Genomic DNA, 21,677 nt, shown 5'->3' with positions numbered 1-21,677 from the left:
TTCTGAGACTGAAACCGAGGGGTTGTGAAATTCAGTATCAGCTCACTGTGCGTGTGTTCCAACAGTCCTTGTTGAACAGGAGAGGCTTGATCTCCAAAATCCCTTTCCTATGAAAATCACTGTCCCAATTTCATCCCAGTTTTTGCCTTTGGAGGGGTTGCCTAACAGTCTTAGTATAAATTGCTTTGAGATTGTTGTTCAGGTTTCAATCCCAAATTCCTGTTTCCAAAAATTACAGCTTGGAGAGGAGATACAAGAACATAAATCCCTGCACATGAGCATTGTCTTGTCTGGTACACAGCCTGACTTTTGCACCCTGTAGCTGCTGAACTGTTGAAAGATGCTCAGGGGCATGATGTCAACCAAGCATACCTTTAGCCAAAAGAATAATCACCCTTTTTGCTTTTGAATTACTGTGGGACAGGCTCTTGAATGAGATGAAGCATTTGACATGCTAAAAATGCTCTGCAGCCAGATCGCCTTCTTCCTTGTCATTTTCCTGCCTCTTCAGAACCCAGGTTGCCTCAGTTTTGCAGCCACCCTTTTGAGCAACAAGTGGGGTTTCTCGGGAGCACTGGAACTAGAGCAGGGCAGTGGTTGTGCATCAGTCAGCTTAACCCAGAGAAACCAAAAGCGGGGTTCGTGTACATGGCATAAATGATCATGGACCTATTGTGGCTGGATGAATGTTGTCGATGCGATGAGACACTTTGAAATTAGCGCATGGGACAGGCTGCTGTGTTTTGGACAAAGCCAGTACTTTGTGCTAGCACAGGACTGCCTTCTATGGCAGCCTCTCTCTGACTTTGGCTCATCATTGAACTCCAGAAACATTTACCTCTGGGGATGGACAGAGTGCATTCTTTCCTTCTCCTTGGCTGACTGTCCTGTGGAGTTTTGGGACTGGGAGAGGTTTCCCAGTGGATCTAAGCCTAGGCATCTCTTAGTGGTTGACTCATCTTTGGAATAGGTTGTGTGTTCCAACAGATGACGCCTGGGCAGGCGCCCAGTGCTGCTCCAGTTCTGAGTAAACAGGCCCTGTCTGCATTGGGATTGGAGGAAGCAGAGAGTTCTAGGTCAAAGCATCGGGATCAACGTGGCTCATTCTGAAACTGCACCCCAGATATTATTCTTATCTTTGGGCTATGTAACAGCCAAGGTGGCTTTCCCCGGCGAAGGAGGGGAGCGAGAAGGAAGGTCCACCAGTGGCTACTAAGCCCTGGTTCCTAAATGGAGCCTCCATGTACAGGAGCAGTGTACCTCTATACACCAGATGCTGGGGAACGAAACCTCTCCACCCCCCTGCTTGTAGATTGCCCGGGGAGGTCTCTACTGGACGCGGTGTGGTCTGCAGCAAGCATGGTGGGGGTCGTGCCAAGCTACTTGGCGCAGCACGCGAAGCTCTGCCGGCCTCGATGGGGCGGCCCTGATCCACGAGGGCTCTCCTCCTAATGTTCCTAGGCTCGAGCGCCTCTGAGCAGCTGCAGAGTGCGCGGCTCCTGCAGCTCCGAGGACGGCACGCTCGGTTTGCGATGCAGAAGAGGAAGAGGAGGAGCGAGCGGCGCGAAGGGGCGGCACCGAGCCGTCTCGGCCCGTGTGAACCGGCTCGGCCAAGTGGCGTCGCTTCGGAGGGGGAGGAGCCGCAGCTGCCCGGGCAGGAGCGAGCGAGCGAGCGAGAGAGGGCGGCCAGCGGGCGGGGAGCTGCGCAGCGCGGCCCAGAGACGAACAGGCGGGGCCGGGCTGGGCCAGGCCGGGCCAGTCTAGCCGAGGCTCGCATGCCTTTGTCCCTCCTTCGCGAGAGTCCAGCGCAGCCTGGGCCGGGGTCGGCGCCACAAGAGGAGCCATGGGGGCCGGCCGAGGTAAGAGCTCTGCGGCACGGCGGGGGAGGAAGACTGGCCGCCGTCCAGACGGCCCGGGGGGCTCTGCCAGCCGACGTCCTGGAAAGGGGGGTCTCGGACTCGGCGGCTGGTTGGATGCGGCGCGAAAGCCGCTCTCGTAGTGCCGCGCAGTCCCGGCTGCTGGAGCCCGGGGAACCGCGAGTGCCTTCCCTCGCGGGCTTAGCTGGTGCCCCCCCCCTCCCCGGGACGGTTGCAAGGGGAGAAGCCCCGGCTAGGCTTGGCCCGGCTGCCCGTGACTTCTCCCCCCCCCCCCCCCCCCGGTGTGGGAATCGAGTCCGGCTGCTTTGCACCGCGGCTGCTTTCTCTCCTTGCGGCTCCCTTTGCACGCAGTCCCCTTATTGGGGTTTGCCCGCAGCCGGGATTTGCGATCGGCGTTTTGTATCTCGGGTTGACGGCTTTCGCGTTGGCGTCTGACTCGGGGCAGGCCAGCCTAGCAGCCCTCTAAGAAATGCCGGATCGGGGGGGGGGGGGGGGATTAGGACCATCAGCCTGCTTTCTCCCGCGCTCAGCCCAGACACCTCGGAAAGCCGCCGCCCCCCCCCCCCCGGCAGGCCTTGAAGGCAAGAGCGCTCCCTGCCCCCGGGAGGCAGAGGTAGACGGTCTCTGAATATTGAGGTTCCATTGAGCCGCCACAGCTGGCAGCTGGTGCGAGCTCTCTTCTCACCGAATGTGGTGTCATTCTCTTTGGTGACCTGGGGAGGTGAGGTAGGCGGTCATGCCATTTGGGAAGGGCGGAGGTGTCTGCTGTATTTGATGCCTCTGTGATCTTTGGGTGGCTCCACATGGTGCGTGCTGTGTTGTTAAAGCAGCTTTTGAACTCGAGATTCATAAATCTTTTTTGGCTCTGTGCAGGAAAGGTATGTCTAATCTGTGTTAACGCCGCTGGAGATATTCTGATACAGACCCAGATAAACTGCGGTCCAAGCCTTTAAAAGGCAACTCAGCCTTGACTGTCGGCCTGTGCCAACTGGAAGACCTGCAAGAGCTTGCTCTTGTTTTGTGGTTGGAGGAGCCCTGCTCACCTTCCCAGTTTCTCTGCTTAACTTCCCAGTTTCTTTCATACATTTCTTAACAACTTAGGGTTGTTGCTCTTAGGAGACCTCTCTCTTCCTCTCTCACATGCCCCTTTAGTGCATGCTTGAGAGCAAAGTGGAGAGTCCAGTAATTTTTTTTTTACAAGCATGGAACCCGGAAGTAGAGATAATCCAGATTGAGGGCTGCCTGTAAAGGTGTGCAGTCATCCATGCGCGAGTCAAACGAAACCGAATTTTCAAGGGCTGAGAGAGCCAGGCCTCCTCAGAATCCTACTCAGGGCAGTTCAGTGGGCCTGACTTCCAGACCAGCATTCTTGGGGTTGCATTGTCAGAAGCATAACTTTGGGCTCTTCCCTCTCATCATCTTCCCCTTGCTGAACAATGTGCCAGGAAAAAAACCTTCATGGTCACTCATGCCTTTAGTGGGAGGCCTTTGAGTGAACTGGCCGTTATCATTGCATTCTGTGCTCCGATTTGCATAATTGTTTTATTGGCTGCCCCAAAATATGGAATTCTTTCTACGTATTTATTTGCTCCTAAAGTTTCTGTGGCATTTTAAAAGTCTTAACTGCTGCTATATTAATTGGGTTGGGGAGTTTGATCAGTTTCTATCGATTGGCAATTGTGCTGTGTTTTAAAAGGCGTTCAAAATAACTATTGTGCATTTTAGAATGTGTGTGTTTGCGATCTGTATTCTGCCAAGAGTTTTGGCTGTGGCAGTATACAAGGAATTGAAATAATAAATAAGCAAAAGTCTCTTTTTGTTGTTGTTGTACCCTCCCCCTCTGAAATTTCACCCCTGGAGCTGGTCTGCCATGCCTGATGCCCATCTGGTGGGCATGACAGATGAATAGAGAGCTGGTGTGGTGTTGTAATTAAATTGTCAGACTTGGATCTGGGAAATCCAGGTCTGAATCCCACTTGTGCCATAGAAACATGCTGCATGGCCTTGGGCCAGTCACACACCCTCAGCCTAATTTACCTCACTTTATCTGAAGAAGTGTGCTTGCACACGAAAGCTTGAATACCTAAAGGTTCAAACTGAATCCAAACTTTCTTCTACTGCTTCAGACCAACATGGCCACCCTTCTGGATCTACTTCACACTGTTGTTGTGAAGATAAAGGCAAGGAGAGCTGGACCCTGGAGGTCCCTTCCAACTCTATGACCCTGGAGGTCCCTTCCAATTCTATGATACTTTGAGAGGAGAATGATTTGGGTCCACATTGGGATGAAAGGCAGAAAAAAAAATTTGAACCCTGAACTCCGTACTCTAAAATCTTTATACGCTGTTCACTACTTCATGCTGCCATTGCTTCATCAATGCTCCAGACAGCCTCCTGTCCCAGAAATCCCATTCACAGCATCACTTGGGAGGATTTTTTTAAAAAAATGCCCCAGGCCTTTGAGTGTTGAAATGGTCATCTAGGCATCTCTTCACTGTTGGCACAGCAGAAGCCAAGTGGCCAGGCTCCTTTCACTTTTTCACTGTTAGTGTCATTTTGTTCTTCTGGGGGGGGGAAATATTTCCAAGCTAGCAAAATCTGAACCCTATTACTGTAACATGCCTGAGCAATGGAGTTGGACCCGGTTTCCAGCTGTTTTCAAGATGATATCGTTGCGACTTCTGAGTTCATGTGGCTTGAAGGGGGGGGGGGACTGTTTTCTTTGAGGCGCATCCATTTGTTGACATGATTCTATTATTCCTCAATTTCTTGGCTGTCTGCTCAGAGCAAGTAGCCCGAGAATCAGGTCAAAAGGAAGTCAGAGAGGGGGAGAGGAAGAGAGAGAAGCATCCCCAGCTGTGACTGTGGCTGGTCCAAGTGGGAGTCATGCAACGTGTCTTGTTTGTGTTTCCAAATGAACAGGGTTTGGCTAGGAGGTGCACACCAAATGCCTCCAAGCGTAGGCTCACAATCATTAAAAGGTGTGATAATTAGTATGAGTGCTCAGCATTTCACCGGCGCCTCTTTGAGTATTCAAAGCAGCTGTATTTTGGCACCGCTCATCCTCACAACGGCTCTGTGAGGTGGGCTGGAGGAATTATTCCCAACCGCAGCTGGGAGGCAGAGAAAATAAAGATACAACTGAAGCTCTTTGGTACATTTGTGGCTGATGCGAGACTTCAGGTGTGCAGTCTGAATGTTCCAGAGTGATCCAGGCACACTCTCATGGGACTTTCCTGTAACTCACGTAGGGTAGGGGAAACCTTCCTTATTTTGCAGATGTTAAAATGAAAATGTATAGTTCAGTGGGGATATGTGTACATTGCAAACATAAAGCTAGTTTTTGGGATTCATGTCTTCCCCAGACCTACTGCCTTGTTGTTTAGAGCTATGTTGTGCCCTGCGTGATGTACAGGACATAGAAGGAATACAGTAACTTCTGGTGTAGAGTGCAGACAGTAGATAAAGGATGGTGAAAGACTGAATGAGTGCTAGCAATTTGGAAGGTTGTTATGGTGCCATCTTGGGCTCTGGCTGTGGCAGGCAGGAATCAAGTTGGTGTAACTTTCTTGCCTAGGAGGAATGTAATGAAGGGGAGTAGAACTGCATTGCCTGAATTCCTGTCTGTCTGGTACAAGGGTGAGCTATCAGTCTTTGCCAGTCAGGGGCATAGGTGCCTTCAGAGGGGGACTGGGAGGTTGCCTGCTACACCCTCTGCTCAGCACTTTGCCTGGTCCTTTTGTGTCCTTTGGCAAGCTGTTGTTGTTGTTGGTGACTCTTTGGTTTTGAAGTATGTACCTCTGCCCCATTGAAGTGACCCAGCTTGTTCAGCAGGAAAGGAGGCTCCTCAGCATTCTGCTGCCTGTAAATTACCATCACTCAGGAGGATTTGCAGTCCTTTGCCTCTTCTTCCTCCTTCTCACAATCATACAGAGTGCCCATTTTATGCTTCCTTTCTGACTGATGGGAAACTTGGAGGCTGTGTGGCCTGTCAAGGGCCTGGTGGTTCATGTTCTGAGTGTGCAGAATAGCTCAAATGCATTACCTCTTTCATGTACAGCAGCCCTGTAAAGAAGGCCTGTGTCATCAGCATGTTGTGGATTAGGGGGATCGGGTGCTGAGTCTGAATGATAGTGGCTTCATAAAGAGCTTCCTCTCCCTCTGCCCAGAAAGCAGCTAGTCAGTCCAGACTCAGGATGCAATTTCTGGGCACCCCATCTTGGAGTTTTTAGTCTGGCCTTCTTTCACTTTTTTAAAGAGCCCCATGGCGCAGCGTGGTAAAGCTGCAGTACTGCAGTCGGAGCCCTCTGCTCACGACCTGAGTTCGATCCTAGCGGAAGCTGGTTCAGGTAATCAGCTCGAGGTTGACTCAGCCTTCCATCCTTCCAAGGTCGGTAAAATGAGTACCCAGCTTGCTGGGGGGAAAGTGTAGATGACTGGGGAAGGCAATGGCAAACCACCCCGTAAAAAGTCTGCCATGAAAACGTTGTGAAAGCAGCGTCACCCCAGAGTCGGAAACTACTGGTGCTTGCACAAAGGACCTTTCCTTTTTCCTCTTCCACTTTTTATTTTAATTTTGTTATATTGGAATTTTAATGTTTTGTATATTTGGTTTACAGCTCTATGCCTTTAGCTGTCCATTGCCCAGAGCCCTACACAAGCTGGGATAGGGTGATTAAGAAATTGAAGATGGTGGTGGTGATGATGATGATGTGGTGGTGCTGGAGACTGAACTGGGATTGGAGAGGGCATCTTCCCAGCCTGCTGTTGTCTAACAAGTACCCTACACTGGACCTCTTTCTGACTAGGGATTTGCTGTCTGCTTTGCAATTTGTCTGCTGGATTCCTCCCAATCCCAATTTAATTTGAGCCGGGCTTGAGTCATGTTTAGCTTTGGGATGAACAGAGCACTTGAACACGTGTAGACATTCTATGCATGTATGTACTTAGTGTGTTTTTATCTTGCTCTTTCTCCAAGCAGATCCATGCAGTGTACATTGTTTTCCAGCCCTCTGGTAAGGTGGGCTAAGATTCTTGCCCAAGGTCACCCAGCCTGCTTCATAGCAGAGTGATAATTTGAACATGGTCTCCCACATCCTAGTACAACACACTGTGTCCTTACTGGCCACTCATCACAGCACTTGGGGGATCAGGGCTCCATAGCAAAAGATCGTGGCTTTTAGGCAGGCCTCATCTTTGGCACTTTTCTATTGCTAAATGAAGCATATTGCTACTGACGTTGTCATCGGCCAAAAGGAGTTTGGTCCAGGTTGCATTCAAGGCTGTGCATTCTCTCCCTTCAAATTCCACCCCTCCCCTCCAAAAAAACAACAACCCTGGGCCGGTTTGCATAATTTCTTTTTAACACTACTTGGTTTATTCTGCAACTGTTACTGATTTGCATAATACTTTTTCATACTGCAAATTATGGGGAAGTGTAAAGAGTGATGTAGTGTACTGATGGACACAATGAGGACCAGAAACATGGCTCTTTCTCCCGCCCATAGTGAAAGCTGGAAATCCAATTTTCTGGTGCTGGAGTTTTAATTGGTGCTGGCCATGAGATCTAGAAACTTTCTTTGATTCAGTGAAGACTGAGATTGCTCAGGAAGTGGGATTCTGTGTGTGCATGCTCTTATGCATCCAGAGTCCTAGCAGCAAGTCTTTTGCAGCTGTCCAAAGCCAAGCTAGCACTTTGGCTCTAGTGTGGATTTCAAGTGGAGTTGTGGCTTGTGGGCAGGACAGATGTCCCTGCTGAGATTAGAGAGGGGGAGAAAGCAGAGCCCAGAGTTGTGGTCTGCAGCTGCCAACAGATTTATGGCAGAGAAGAGGGGATGAGTGCCAACGCAATAAACCAAAATTACTTCAGCAGTAGCCTTTAAAGGGCGATTGCCTCATCACACAGCCCAGATGACTGGAAGTACCTGCTGGTGACTTTTTTTGCCAGGCTGGTGTCAGTCTCTTATTTGGGGAGGCCCTTTGTAGGGGAGGGACTGTAGTTCGGTGGCAGAGTGCATGCTTTGCATTAAAAAGGCTCCCCCATCTGGTCCCTCCCTGGTACCATCTCCAGTCACATAGATAACTGGTACAGGTGTAGATCAGGGGTGGCCAATGGTAGCTCTCCAGATGTGTTTTGCCTACAACTCCCATCAGCCCCAGCCATTGGCCATGCTGGCTGGGGCTGATGGGAGTTATAGGCAAAAAAAATCTGGAGAGCTACCATTGGCCACCCTTGGTGTAGATAGATCCAAGTAGGCAGCCGTGTTGGTCTGAAGTAGTAGAACAAAATAGAAGTCAATTGCCCCTTTAAGACCAACTTGCTCAGAACGTAAGCTTTCGTGTGCTCTAAGCACACTTCATCAGACAAGGAGTCCAGCACTGGTACAGGTGTTGTCTTTGGACACTTGAAGCAGCTTTATGGTGAGCCAGACCCCTGGTCTTTTGAGCTCAGTGATCTCTTCTCTGATTGGCAGCAGCTCTCCAAGGTCTCAGTGAGAGGTCTTTCATTGCACCTACTACTTGATCTTTTAAATGGGTGATGCTGAGGATTGAGCCTGGCACCTTCAGCATGCAAAGCCAGACAGCTGTGCTGCTAAGCCACAGTCTGCTGCTTGAGTATCCTTTTTTATTCTAGCAGATGCTTTGGGGGATCTACAACCTTAGAACAGGGGTGGCCAAACTGTGGCTCAGAAGCCACATGTGACTCTTTCACACATATTGTGTGGTTCTCAAAGCTCCCATCATCCCGTCAGCCAACTTGGAGAAGGCATTTCTCTCTTTAAATCACAGCTGGCAGCTTGGAGAATGCATTTAAAGTTCAAGTTCCTTTCTTTCGACCTCTCCCTCCCTCCCCCATCTTATTTTCCTTCCTTCCTTCCAACATCTGACATTCACATCTTGTGGCTCTCAAACATCTGACATTTATTCTATGTGGCTCTTACATTAAGCAAGTTTGGCTACCCCTGCCCTAGAATGAAGGTGCCACAAGGCCACTGCTTTTTGCTCGCTTGCTTGTTTTGAAAAAAGGACTAACATAGCTACCCTTTTGGACAGATGTCAGTAAGGTCTTTTCTCTGTCCAAGATCCTGCAGAGCTGCTGCTGGTCGGATTAGGCATTGCTGTACTAGGTGGACCAGTGGTCTGTTTCGGTCAAAGGCAGCTTTTGTATGCTTATGTTTATTGGACCTTCTCTTCTCACACCATCTCCCTTTGCCCTACAGTTCAGGAAGGTCATCATCTTCTCTCACAGCTATGACTATCCCCTACTCCACCCCAGCAGTATTTGAAAATAGTTGCTTGTATAAATCATACAAAGTTGTAGCGTTATTTGGTCCTGATTTATTCTGCAGTGCTCATTTAAGTCTTTTGTTTGCTGTCAGTGGGAAAGGATATGGACACCCAGATAACCTCCCACCCCTCCGCACTCCTGAGGATCTTATTCTGCAGTTCCCTTGACTTTGGAGATGTCCCCAGGTCCATGTGCTTCCAGCCATCAGGGCTAGGAAGTGGCCTCTGCTTTTCTGGAATGAAAGCTGAGGCTCTTGGGAGCCAGAACTTCATGCTTCTCTGCATGCTCTTTTTCCTTCATGGAACACAGAGTGGCCTAGCTACGAGGTCAGGACTGTTTATGTATTTAGTTGTTTATATCTTGCTTTTTTTCCTAGCAGAGATCCAAAGTGGCTGACAAAACCATCTCTGCTTCCATTTTACTCTTGCAACAGCTAACCTCTTGGGTTTAGGTTAAACTGAGAGTGTGTGACTAGCCCAGGGTCTCACAGCAAGTTTCCAGGGCAGATTAGGGGTCTGAGCCTGGGTCTCCCAGGACCTAGTCTAACACTCTGTCCATAACATCATGCTCTCCTAGAGTCATTGTGCAGGCTACTTGCCTTGATATGCTCTGCACCTGCTACTGTGCTCGGTGTTTGGCTTCTCTTTGACTTTTCCAACTACAGGATGAAAGGAGTCAGTGGCCGGCTATGGCAGTTCAGTTTTAAGACTGAACAGTAGCCGCAGAGATGAAGTAATGGCTTATTAGTTAGTTCTGAAGTCACACTGGAAGTAGAATGATTTAATCCAGCAGAATCAATGGACAGCAGGTTCAAGGTCAGCAAAAGAAAAGATTTCCTTTAAGAAAGTTCTCTGTAATTTACTTGTGGGATTTTCTGCTGCAAGATATGGTGAACCGTACTGACTTACAGTACAATCTGAGTTAGAGGTTCACTTCCAGGTTCACTGAAGACAGTGGGCTTCGAAGGGTGAAATTCTGTTTAGAATTGTCTGTGAATCATGTTTCAAGGAGGATTAGACACTTTCATGAAGGAAGAGAGGCCCACAGACTAAACGAAACCTCCACGTTCAAGTCAGCATACTGCTGACTGCCAGATGCTGAGGACAAAACCACAGTAAAAGGTGATTGCCTGGTTGTGACTGTTGAAAGGGATCTGTCTGGTTGCTATTGAACACAGGTGCTGGGAGAAAGAGACCTTTAGTTTGATCCAGTGGGTTTATTTATTTATTTTGGTAATTTTGTAGTTTGTGTGTGTGTGTCTGCATCCGTAATTCATAGCAACATTTGGTGACTGGAAGATATTCAGATATTCAGGTGGCTGAATAAAGCCTGCTCATGTCCTCCCAACTGCTGGTATTTTAAGGAGGCCTCCCATCTTGCCAGAGTTGACTTTACTTAGCTCCCAAGATCGGGCTTGCCTGGGCTATCCAGGTCAGGGCCAGTGGGTTTATATTTTGATATTCCTAAAACCAAGAGAGAGAGCAAAATATTTGTGTGAAAGCAGTCAGCAAGGTGCCAGCGAAAGCCCTTGGCAGAAGGCACGTGGGCATCCAGTAGCTTTTATAAGGTCCTGGCAGATAACATCCAGGGACACAAATTACGGCATCTGAAAGGTCCTCTTATCAGGCTTCAGGCTGTGGCAGACAACATGGCATTGCTTCCAGGAGCAGGCGTGGAAAGTGCTTCGTCAGCTTGGCAATCGGTGATTAATTTGTCGTGAGCGCCTTTCCTCGCTTCCCATGACAGAGCTCATAAATTCTCATCTGCTCTGCTGCTGCTCTCCAGCCAGCAGTGCTAGGTCGGAATTGACCGCTGGCGGGCCTGTGGCCATGTGCGGCGTTGTTCGAGTGTGTGCTCAGTAGAGCAAGCTGATTCTACTCTATTTGTTGTTTGTATCAACAGCGTGTGTGCACATGCATGCATTTGATGGAGGTAAAAGGGCACATCTCCATGGACAGGATCAATAGCATGGGAGGGGGAGAGTGAAGCTGCAGAGTGCCTGCTGTTCTGCCCTTGCAATGGATTTTTGCAGCTCTTTCTGAAACTCAGGTCAAGAGACTTTCCTTTTGGAGAGATCTTGCAGGGGACCGAGACTGTGGCTCAGTGGAGCACCTGCCTTGCATCCTGAAAGCCCCAGTTTCACTCAGCATCTCCCAATAGAGCATCCACCAGTAGCAGGTGCTTAGAAGGATTGTTGATGGCACTGAAGGATCATCTTTAGGCGTCTTGGGGCACTTTAAAGATTAACAGATGGGTTGTGGGTGAGAGCCCTCTGTATTCCACTGGTGGAGTTGCAACTCTGTGTTATATAAAAGAGGGGGGGGAGATACTGTGGGGGTCAAAGGGCTGTGAAATGCTCAAGGTCTATTTAAAGCTCCATTGGGTATAAGATGAGCACAGTGACCTTTCAGTAATTAGCACATAATTAGCAGGAATTCAGTTGTCTTTGCTCTGCTACACAGGTGTGTACCCTGTGCAATGGATGAGAACACCTTCATCTTGATTGTTAAAAAAAAAAAAAAAAAGGTAGTCGCCTGTGCAAGCATCAGTCTTTTCCAACTCTGGGGTGATGTTGCATTAGGATGTTTTCATGGCAGACTTTTTACGGGGTGGTTTGCCATTGCCTTCCCCAGTCATCTACACTTTCCCCCCAGCAAGCTGGATACTCATTTTACCAATGTCAGAAGTATGAGAGGCTGATTCAGCCTTGAGCCAGCTAACTGCACCCAGCTTCCACAGGGATCAAACTCAAGTCATGAACAGAGCTTTGGACTGCAGTACTGCAGCTTTACCACTGCGCCACAGGGCTCCTCCATCTTGATTGAGACCTAGGTATATACAATCAAAACAGCTTGATTTCTAATTCAGCCATTCCGTGCAGGAGCTTTTGAAACTCTTCTGTTAAGCATTGGTGAGTTTCTGGCCAGCAGCAGGATTCCCTGGGAGGTTGCAGTGTTCTGAGTGTTGTCATTTTCCATTTCAGAATTTGGCCCTGTTTCAGATCTATTTATTTATTATTTTGTTGTACTTGGTCCCTGACTTTTGATTGTTGTGAAACAAGGTGGTGTAGGTGGGGTTCCTAAGAGAGTCTCCCATCCAGGCCCCAACTAGATTCAGTCCTACATAGCTGCATTGTGTGCCTAAAGATTTCTAACCAGCCATACCCTGAGGCCACCTATGATGATAACCAGGAAGCTAGTTAACTTTACAAGAGGAATTTATTCATGGAGTCTGTGGAAGGCTGTTACCCACAATAGCCCTACAGAAACCTCTATGTTCAGAGGTGGTGTATCTCAAAACACAAGTATTTGGTTTCCTTTTAATCCCAGTTTGGCCCTTTGAATTCCCTGCAACTAGATGTTACAATTAGCTGGATGATTCCAGGGACTTGGAGTTTACAGTTTTGAGTGTGGAATACATGATTGCACAACCCACTGTGGAATTATCATAAACATCAAATTGGTCAGGACTCAGCCCATGCATGGGAACTGGAAATCATGTCCAGTATTAGTAGTTGTTAAAGCAAGATTATGCAATTTCATCCTAGTATGGAATGATATATACTGCAGATGAAAGGTCAGACACCAGCATGCTCTGGGAGGCTTAGTGGGGGCAGCAAGCCAGGCAAATATAGCCTTTCATAGGTTCATAACAGGAAAAGCAAAGTACAAAAGCTATTGAATAGAGCTAGGAGCGAGGGAAGAAAACTGGAAACACTGGACTGTAGCAGCCAACATTATTTTTAGCTCTGCAGTTTTGAGCAGGAATAGTCTATCTGTGGAGCAGGAACTTTGAATTTCACTAACTGTGTTTTTATTTATTTATTTATTTATTTATTGTGGATTTATGTCGCCCACTCCACAAGTGGACTGTGGGTGGCTAACAGTCAAGGTAAAAACAATTTGAATTACAGTTTTAAAATGATAAAAACGTGTACAAACAATTTAAAACTAAATATTTGGTGCTAACACAGGCTTAGAAAGTCCACTGCCACTCTTTTTCTTTCCATTACCAGGAGTGTGTGTATTGGGGCACAAGAGACCCCTGCCCTGGGGGTACATACGGCTACCATGATGTGTCAGGTCCTCTTCTCTCTCATCACAAAGTCTGCATGTTGAAAGTAGCCACCTGCTGTGGGAGAAGTTGAAGATAAGCTTGGAGGCCTGGGCTTGTGAAATTCCATTTCAAAGAGATGTGCAAAAAAAAAAAGGCCAGATCCTGAACTTTGGATCTTGCTTTACCTTATCAGGAATGATTTGGTACTCAGATTACAGCTTCTGACACGTCCACATGAGGGGCATTTCCTAGATAGTCCTACTTTAGGGCCCCAATGGCTGTTTACCATACCGTACCATACCATACCATACCATACCCATTATCTAAACGGCTGTGTTTCACCTACAAACAGTTTTGGGGCCTAGAGTCTCCAGACAGCTGCATACACGTCTACCTGTTTGCTGTCTTACTTTTGAAGTGGTTCTGTGGGTATGCTGCCAATGGACGGGAGACTGGCAGTGACCAGGAATGGGGTTGCCTGAGTGTGTCATCTGTGAGACAGTATTCCTTGAGAGACCAGCTTGGCTCCTGTGGTTACATTTATTATAACAGCTTCCTAGTTTTACTTCCCTTCCTACTCTTGGTTAAGTTTCTGCTTGCTAAATTGATGTTGGCTCATGTCTTTATTCTGCAGTTGTTATTATGTGTTCTGTTTGTTTGTTTGTTTGTTTTGGCAATGTGTTAAAATGTAGTGATGTTTCATTTGATTCACGTTAAGTGATTTCTTGTTTTTTTAAAAAAAATTTAGCTGCAAGCCACCTTGTTCAGCCCTGAAGAAGTGGAGTATCATTCTTTCCCCCTGATTCCTCCTAGGAGCTTGGGATGGGGCATACGTGGTTCTTCCCCTCTTTTACTTTTTCTTCACAATAACTTTGTGAGATAGGTTGTGCAGGACAGAGAAGACTCAACTGGCCCCACTGACCTTCATAGTTATATCAGAGCTTTGAACGGGTCTCTCATTAGTATCCAAGCCACTGCCTCATAGTGGCTTTTAAAAATACATGTGTGTAAATATGATTTTATAAGTACATAAATAGTTTAGTAACAATAATATGACTTCCTATGTCTGCAGTGAAAACGTTGTGGTGTGATGTCATCCCAGAATCGGAAACAACTGGTGCTTGCACAGGGAACTACCTTTACCTTTTTATGCAACACATGATCTTGTGGTTTGGCCTAGCCTGCCAAGTAGTGAGGAGAATTCAGCCTTTTCTCTCTAGATCTGCCACCTTTTCTGCCAACTGGGTGCCTGTGTCAATAAGGAGAAATTTCACCGGTGCCATTTCTTCTCTCCGATAGACCCCACAACAGGCCACATTTTGGCTCTTGAATTCCTGCTTCTTATGCAGTTACAGAGCATTCTTTTTTGGGGGGGGCAGGGGAGCAAAACACTTCTTTCTCTGAGTTCTCTCTCACAAGAGATCTGAAAGACTCGAGTTCAAAACCCTGTTTGGCCTTCATTATGCCAGGTAGGCACACAGCCTAATCTTCCTCACAAGTGAGGATAAAATAGGTGGGAGGGAAAACCTGGTATACCAGCCTGAATTCTTAGGAAAAGACAGGACAAAAAATGCTATTATTATCATTAATTTAATCTCCACAGCATGTGGAAGGACAATACAAGAGACAGGTTCCAGTTCTTCCGCAGCAGATGGCTGTCTATATCTCCCCCTCCCCCACCATCTGTGTGCTTGGTAGTCAAAGGAGCTGGCCACTGGCCGCCTGTCCCTTTAAAAGGCCCAGCGTGCTGTGTTAAGACTATTGGCTTTGTTTAAAAGCAGCAAGGGATTGTTCCCAGGGGACGGCAGGCTGGAACTGTTTCCTGAGGCCAGAGGGAACCTGGGCTTGGGGCCAATAACCGGCGTGCTGAGCCCAACTGCTCACACCATACAAGGAGGTCTGAGAGGGAGCAGGCTCATTTCCTGCTTTTAGTGGGGAGGGAGAGATTGGGGAATATACCAGCCCTCCCCACCATGTTCTGGAAAAGACTGGCAAGCAGAGTTTGCTATGGTAAGTTGGTGCTTCAAACTTTGTCCTCAGGAGTTTGAACTGTTCAGGAAGTGCAAGTCTGGCGAACTCTTTTTGTGATGGGAGACACACATGGCTTTGCATGTTTCTCCATCTCCCATTGTCATAAAACTCCAGGCCGTTTCTCCTTGTTCTCAAGTTCTTGTTTGGCCCTTCTAACTTGCCTCCTTGCTTCAATTAGTCCTATTATTTATTGTTATTATTTTTGGTACTGTTTGCATATCTCAGAAGAGACAGAACATGTGTCTGAAAAGGGCTGCTCTGTTTTACAGGCCTCACTGTGTTATGCACCAGCAATGGATTCATTTGCTTTCCATCTTCACAGTTATGCAAATAATTCACAAAGCTAACAACTTGTGAGAAGAATAAAATGCCATACTTCCCTAGTTAGGCAACAGGGTTAAGAGTTGCCTCTGTCTCCTTCTCTGCTTTGTGCTACAGTGTTCGGGGCTGGTATGCGCCATGCGTGGTGCTGCTGGTTTTTCTTTCTAGGGCAGGGGTGGCCAAACTGTTCCTCGGGAGCAACATGTGGCTTTTTTACACATATTGTGTGGCTCTCAATGCTCCTAATGCCTCGCCAGCCAACTTGGAGGAGGCATTTCTCTCTTTAAATCACTTCTCCGAGCCAAGACAGCCAGCGGCTTGGAGAATGCATTTTTGAAGTTGTTTCTGTCCTCCTCTCCCTCCCCCATCTATTTTCCTGCCTGCCTGCTCTCAAACATCTGATGTTCATGTCTTGCAGCTCTCAAACATTTATTCTGTGTGGCTCTCACATTAAGCAAGTTTGGCCACCCCTTTTATAGGATATCTGCTTGCTATGTGGGAATATTTGAAGGTGAGTTCTGACAGAGGGCTACCACAAGTTGGTATTCACAGACTCTTCATAATAAGAAAGGAGATGTTAAGAAACTGAATGATAGATGAAGAATTTGGTTTGTGGCTTGGACACCCCAGTTTACATAATGTGGATTAGTTACCCCCCTCCCACCATAGTGGCAGGGATCAGATATGATCAAGCAGGGATTGAATATGATCAGGTGCATCTCACCAAACCAAGACAGCCATGCAGTTGGAGCTCAGCTGTAAGCAGTAAGATTTAAACCTTTACATAATCTTTGTGCTGTGTTCTCATGGGACTCTCAAGCGAGAAAGAGGCAGTGTTGGGGGAATGATATTCAAACCTGCATATTTATTGAATTGCAAGAGATTTTTAAAAATTGGTTGTCTTTTCAACATTAAACCCTTGAGGTGACTGCCCTTATGCTCCTGGCTGGGGTGGGGGTGGGGAGAAGTAGAAATCTTGGCTGTTGAATCTTGTGCATTTGCTGAGCAAAGAGGACAAGGTGAGCCGAATATGCAGAGAGATAGATGCTTTTATTGTAGATTCTTGTTTGTTTGTTATTCTTTGTGTCTCCAATGTCAATTAATGCAGAAGGAAACTGGTTGTATGCATGTTTATTTGGAAGCAAATCCTGATAAATTCATGACTTGGATTTTGTTCCAAGTGAGCAAAACTGGAATTCCAGCTCCTTAGGTATCAGCAGGGTTTGTATTCAAGATCATTCTTGCTTCCCAGATTATGTTGCCTGTTCTGAACACAATTTCATTGCCCTTTTGTGCTTTCAAGGGGCAGACAAGACTGATTTATGAAGGATCGTTCTGTTTGTGGTCTATTAGTGGTGATTGCAGAATGGGCCTGATCCAGCATGGCTACTCATATGCATGCTAAAAATATTGTGAATAATAATGGTATTAAGTTCTTTAAAAAACATTTCTGAAGTTCTTTTCTTAGCTTCTCAGGGTGTCTAATGTTTGCATAAATGATGAATAAATAATCCAAAGAATGGGATGCTGGACTGTAAGAGCAGATGTCTGAAAAGAAGCTCAGAAGATTCCCCCAACCAGTCCAGGGGTCTCTGTGGTTAATTTCAAAAACAATGTAGTGTGTGGTCTCATGTTCATTACTGGCAGAGCAAAGGACTTGCAAAGGGCTGGGATGAGGAGCGTGCAGAGGGAGGGGCCATGCATAATTGGATCTCATGGTTCGAGAGTCTTTCTTGGGTACTGTCCAGTTAATTTGTAGGATGTTGTTGTTAGCCTAACAGCTGTTCCATGTATCTCATAAAACCAGAGTTAAATGGGGGGAGGGGGCTCCTAAATTGGGTGGAACTAAAGCTCAACCCTGTCACGTTCTCAGGGTTCAGGCAGGCAGGAGTCTCCAAAGCCAGTCCAAGGTTAGCCTAACAGCTGTACCATGTATCTCATAAAACCAAATACAGAGTTAAATGGGGGGAAGTCAAGCAGGAGCCAAGTCACCAATGCAGAATCACAAACCAGAATCAGAAGTCAGTGTCCAAAAGCCAGAAGGTCAGAGTGCAAGGAAATCAAGCAGGTCAGGATCAGGGATCAGGAAGGAGCGTGGATGCAAGCCAGAGAATAGACTTGTTACTTCCACAAGGTTACCAGGTCCTGGGTGGGAGCTATATGGGAGTCTCAATCAGCCTGCTGCCTGGGTGGCAGTTACTCTGCTAGAACTCAGGGCTGAGAGATCTGAAGCATCAACGTGCCTCTTGTCTTCGCTCTGAAAGTTCTTTCCAGAGCCTGCTTTGAACTCTTGAGATGGAGGAGGAGAGTTTGGAGGAGATTGATCAACACCTGACACTGGTGCCTGGAGAGTGATTGATGGACCAGTTGCTGTTTGTTCAGCTGAGGAACTGGCTGGCAACTCTTCCAGGTCTGTTAATCCTTCCAGCTCCTCCTCGTCAGGTCTCATGACAAACCCTGCCAGGAAACTGCAGCCTTTGACTTGGAATCATTGATATCAATCCCAGCTGTGTTTCAGGCTGGCCGTGGTTCCTCTCTTGGGGATTGGGACAATGTGGCCCCTTTACACATGCTCATAGGTGCTCTTGGCAATTCATGACTCAGTCTTGGGCTTAAAAATAAGGTTTGAAGAGGCTAAGAACCCTTGAACTTTTTCTATCCCCAGTTCAGCCCCATCATTCTGGCTGACTTTTATACTATCAGTGCAAGTCAATTTTAGGAAAGTGCAATTTTTTGAAAATGTCAAGTTGATCACTCTCCCCCCGCCTGCCCAAACTTCTTTTTTGCTTCCATGACTAAAGCTGTTTACATTAATTATTTCCAGCCCTCCAGATAAAGTCCGTGTTGTAGCCTAAGGAAGTAATTGGGGCAGATGTTGGCTGGCGAAGGGGCTCGAAGCAACCATTCCCTCGCTGAAAGGGCTTGCATTGGAATGAGAGACGTTCAAACTGCTGGCAAAACTAGGTCATTTGGATATGGTGGCAAGGAGGAATAAAATCTTTGGATTTGGAATAAAGAATATTTTGTCTGGGGGATTTTCGAATTGTGCTGATCCCCGGCCTTTCGGGGGCTGTCAGTTTGGAGTAACTGAACTAGGCTGGGCAGCTGTTTCCACATTCCCATTGCCACAACCAGTCCCATAGTCAACAATAAATCAATATGCAAGGTAGGGGTACAGCTTAAAAGCAAAGAGGAGCCGCAGGCTGCACATCAGTCTTCAGGCTTGACGTTTTCAAAAGCTTTGAGATAGATGAAGGCAGACAGGGCACTTCCCCCCCCCCTCCCCCAGGACAGGCATCCTGCCCTTTTGATAGTAAGATGGAAAATTTTAGTGTATGCAACTTCTCTCATGACAGTGCCCTCTTCCTTCTAGTTTGGTGCAGTGGTTAAGTGCGTGGACTCTTATCTGGGAGACCAGGGTTTGATTCCCCATCCTTCCACTTGCAGCTGCTGGAATGGCCTTGGGTTAGCCATAGCTCTCGCAGAAGTTGTCCTTGAAAGGGCAGCTGATGTGAGAGCCCTCTCAACCCCACCCAACTCACAGGGTGTCTGTTGTGAGGGGAGAAGATATAGGAGATTGTAAACCGCTCTGAGTCTCTGATTCAAAAAGAAGGGCGGGGTATAAATCTGCAGTCGTCGTCTTCTACTTCTTTCTGAAGACAAACATTGAAAACTTACGTGGCATTGGACTAGGAAAGCCTGTGTTTAAATCCCAGCTTCAAATCGTACTGGCAAAGAGCATCTGCTTACCATGCCGGAAGTCTTGGGTTTAGTTCTTGTCATCTCCAGGTAAAGGAACCTTGGGTGTTTTAAAAAAGTCTTTTCTTTGTCTGAGACCATGGAGAGGCATGATGGAGACAGTGTGATGACTCCTTAGGTCTGATTTGTCATTCAAGGAGAAGCCTGGTTCAGCCATGGAGGTCACAGCTTTGGCCAGTTGCTGTTCTCCAGTCCAACCTACCTCACAGTGATAGAGTGAGAGAGACCCCCTCTATTTGTCACCCTGAGTTTTTGACAAAAGAGTCAGATGCAAGCCTGTCAAATTATAGCCAGGTTGAACTGCGTATCTCTTGCTCACTTATTCAACAGCTGTGAACAGCTGCACTGCCATGGAGAAGCAGGAAGGAAGTTACAAAGGCCAGATACCAAACCTTCCGGGCAGGAAATGTAGCACTCCAGTGTCCAGTCCAGATTGCTAGAGCTAAATATTATTAAAAATAATCATATTATGCCCTGCTGTGTCATTGACCTATGTTTTATAATATAATGATAGAACTATGTTTGTAACACATCTCCAGTGCATTTTCATCTTATATGATCTTTTCTCATCCACCCATCTCCCACAACAGTGGTTTACCATCTATGTGCACATATATGGAGCAGTGTCAGATATAACTGTATTTAGCATCACAAATGAAATTATTTTGTAATTGCATTTTAATAACATTGATATTACTGATTGTGTTATTGTACCCTATTATACTTTTACTATGAATAAGGCCCATTGTGGAGGAAAATACAACAGGGTGTAGAAAGAAGCTCTGGGTGAGTGCCCCCTACCCACCCTTGCTGTCTTCCTACCCACCCAAATGAAGGCATTCATTCCCCCACCACCACCTCAAGGGGCGCTAATATCTGCCATCTGGAGAGCAGTTGTAAAGTGATCTCCAGCCCTCACCTCGAGACTGGCAACAGTGGTTCTCCAGGAGGAAATGGCATTGTACCTGTCTGAGTTCTCACCCCTACTCAAACACCACTCTCTCCAGGCCTCACCCCTTAAATTTCCAGGAATTTCCTAAGCTGGAGTTGGCAACCCTATCTCCTTCCCTTTATCTGTCCCTCTGACTTCAGCTTTCCATCGCCTTACCCCTCCCTGCAGCCTCTATATAGGAAAAGGACAGTCTTTCTCCACAGTGTGGGGGGAAACCAAAGCAGCTTACATCATTCTCCTCTCTCCCCTTTCTTCTGAACAACAACCCTGTGAGGAAGGTTAGGCTGGAAGTCTATGACTGGTCCAAAATCACCCAATCAGTTTCCACAGCAAGAACCTGTGTCTGGCAGACCCCGCTCTGAAGCCAGACACAGGTCCTATGCCCTCCACAGACTCCACCACAGAATCTCCAGGGATTGCCCACCAACCTGGAATTGGCAGCCATAGTCAGGACTGGCCCCAATGAGTTTATTTATATTATATTTATATATCCAGTCCTGAATCTATGGACAACTGATGTGGGAAGGAAGTTCTGCCTCAGAGGCCTTTAGTGAAACATTTCATACCAACAGTCCATCTCTGATAACGTTGTTGGTCTTAAGCACAGGACTTCAGTCTCTTTGTGCATCTCGCTTTCCCTGCATATCTCTCTTTCTGTGTCTGGTCTGTTGCCACAAGACACCATTTTTTTCCCTTTCCAGAAGAGGATAGGGAGGAGTCCTCAGCCAATCAAGGAAAGCCTCATTCTGACTGTTTTCCTCCTCCCTCCCTCAGCCAATCAAGGGAAGGATTTCTTTCTTTCCTCTGAATCAGTGTGACAGGCGGCTCATCCAGTGGGAGAGTAGGAGAGCCAGTAACTGCCAGAACTAAAGTTGGTTGCCTTTTACTGACAGAATCAGCTTTGCTGGCTAGCAACAGCCACTCAGGTGGGAGAAAGGAGTGGATTCAAGTACTAAATACTGTGATCCTGATTCTTCAGCTGTACAAAATGAAGAACAGCTGTAGTGATGATAAGGCAAAGCCACCTTGGAATATACCTTGTATTATATCCTTTTGCCAGGGCAGGAGAAATAAAACTAGATTCATCCAGTCCTGAATCTATGGACAACTGATGTGGGAAGGAAGAAACAGCATTCAAGGATTAAATAGCCAGAGTGTCCCCAAAGTTTTTAGCATTCAGTGCTCATGGAACCCCTCAGCAGGACAAACAGGTCATTTAGGCTTGAGAAAAGTGCATGAGGAGGAAGGATGGATCCTTTCTTCCTTGTGTGGCATGGTCCTAAGCTGAATTGTGCCTTGGCTTGCTTGAGAACTTTGTTTCCCTGGTGGCATGTTTGGCTATGCAAAGATTGGAGTGGGGTCAGGTGACCCTGTCCCCGCAATTTGTGCCAGA

The 21,677-nt window shown here is 47.2% G+C and overlaps 1 protein-coding gene across 5 annotated transcripts in view; it reads left to right on the top strand.

The window, feature by feature from the left end:
- DAB2IP (DAB2 interacting protein) overlaps positions 1-21,677 on the top strand; it is a 230,839-nt gene that overhangs the window by 137,091 nt on the left and 72,071 nt on the right. The window contains exon 1 of one of the 5 annotated variants that reach the window (XM_060251747.1): positions 1,749-1,859. The exons of 3 other annotated variants lie outside the window; for them this stretch is intronic. The gene's annotated coding sequence lies outside the window, so the exon portion shown is untranslated. Of the gene's footprint in view, positions 1-1,748; positions 1,860-15,040; positions 15,232-21,677 lie in introns of those variants that run through there. One more of the 5 variants, XM_060251748.1, reaches the window with a different exon arrangement.

This window comes from Heteronotia binoei, chromosome 12 (assembly GCF_032191835.1).
Source record: "Heteronotia binoei isolate CCM8104 ecotype False Entrance Well chromosome 12, APGP_CSIRO_Hbin_v1, whole genome shotgun sequence".
NCBI classification, from domain to species: domain Eukaryota; kingdom Metazoa; phylum Chordata; class Lepidosauria; order Squamata; family Gekkonidae; genus Heteronotia; species Heteronotia binoei.
The sequence above is the reverse complement of the archived record's forward strand: the minus strand, read 5'-3'. Positions and strand labels throughout refer to the sequence as shown.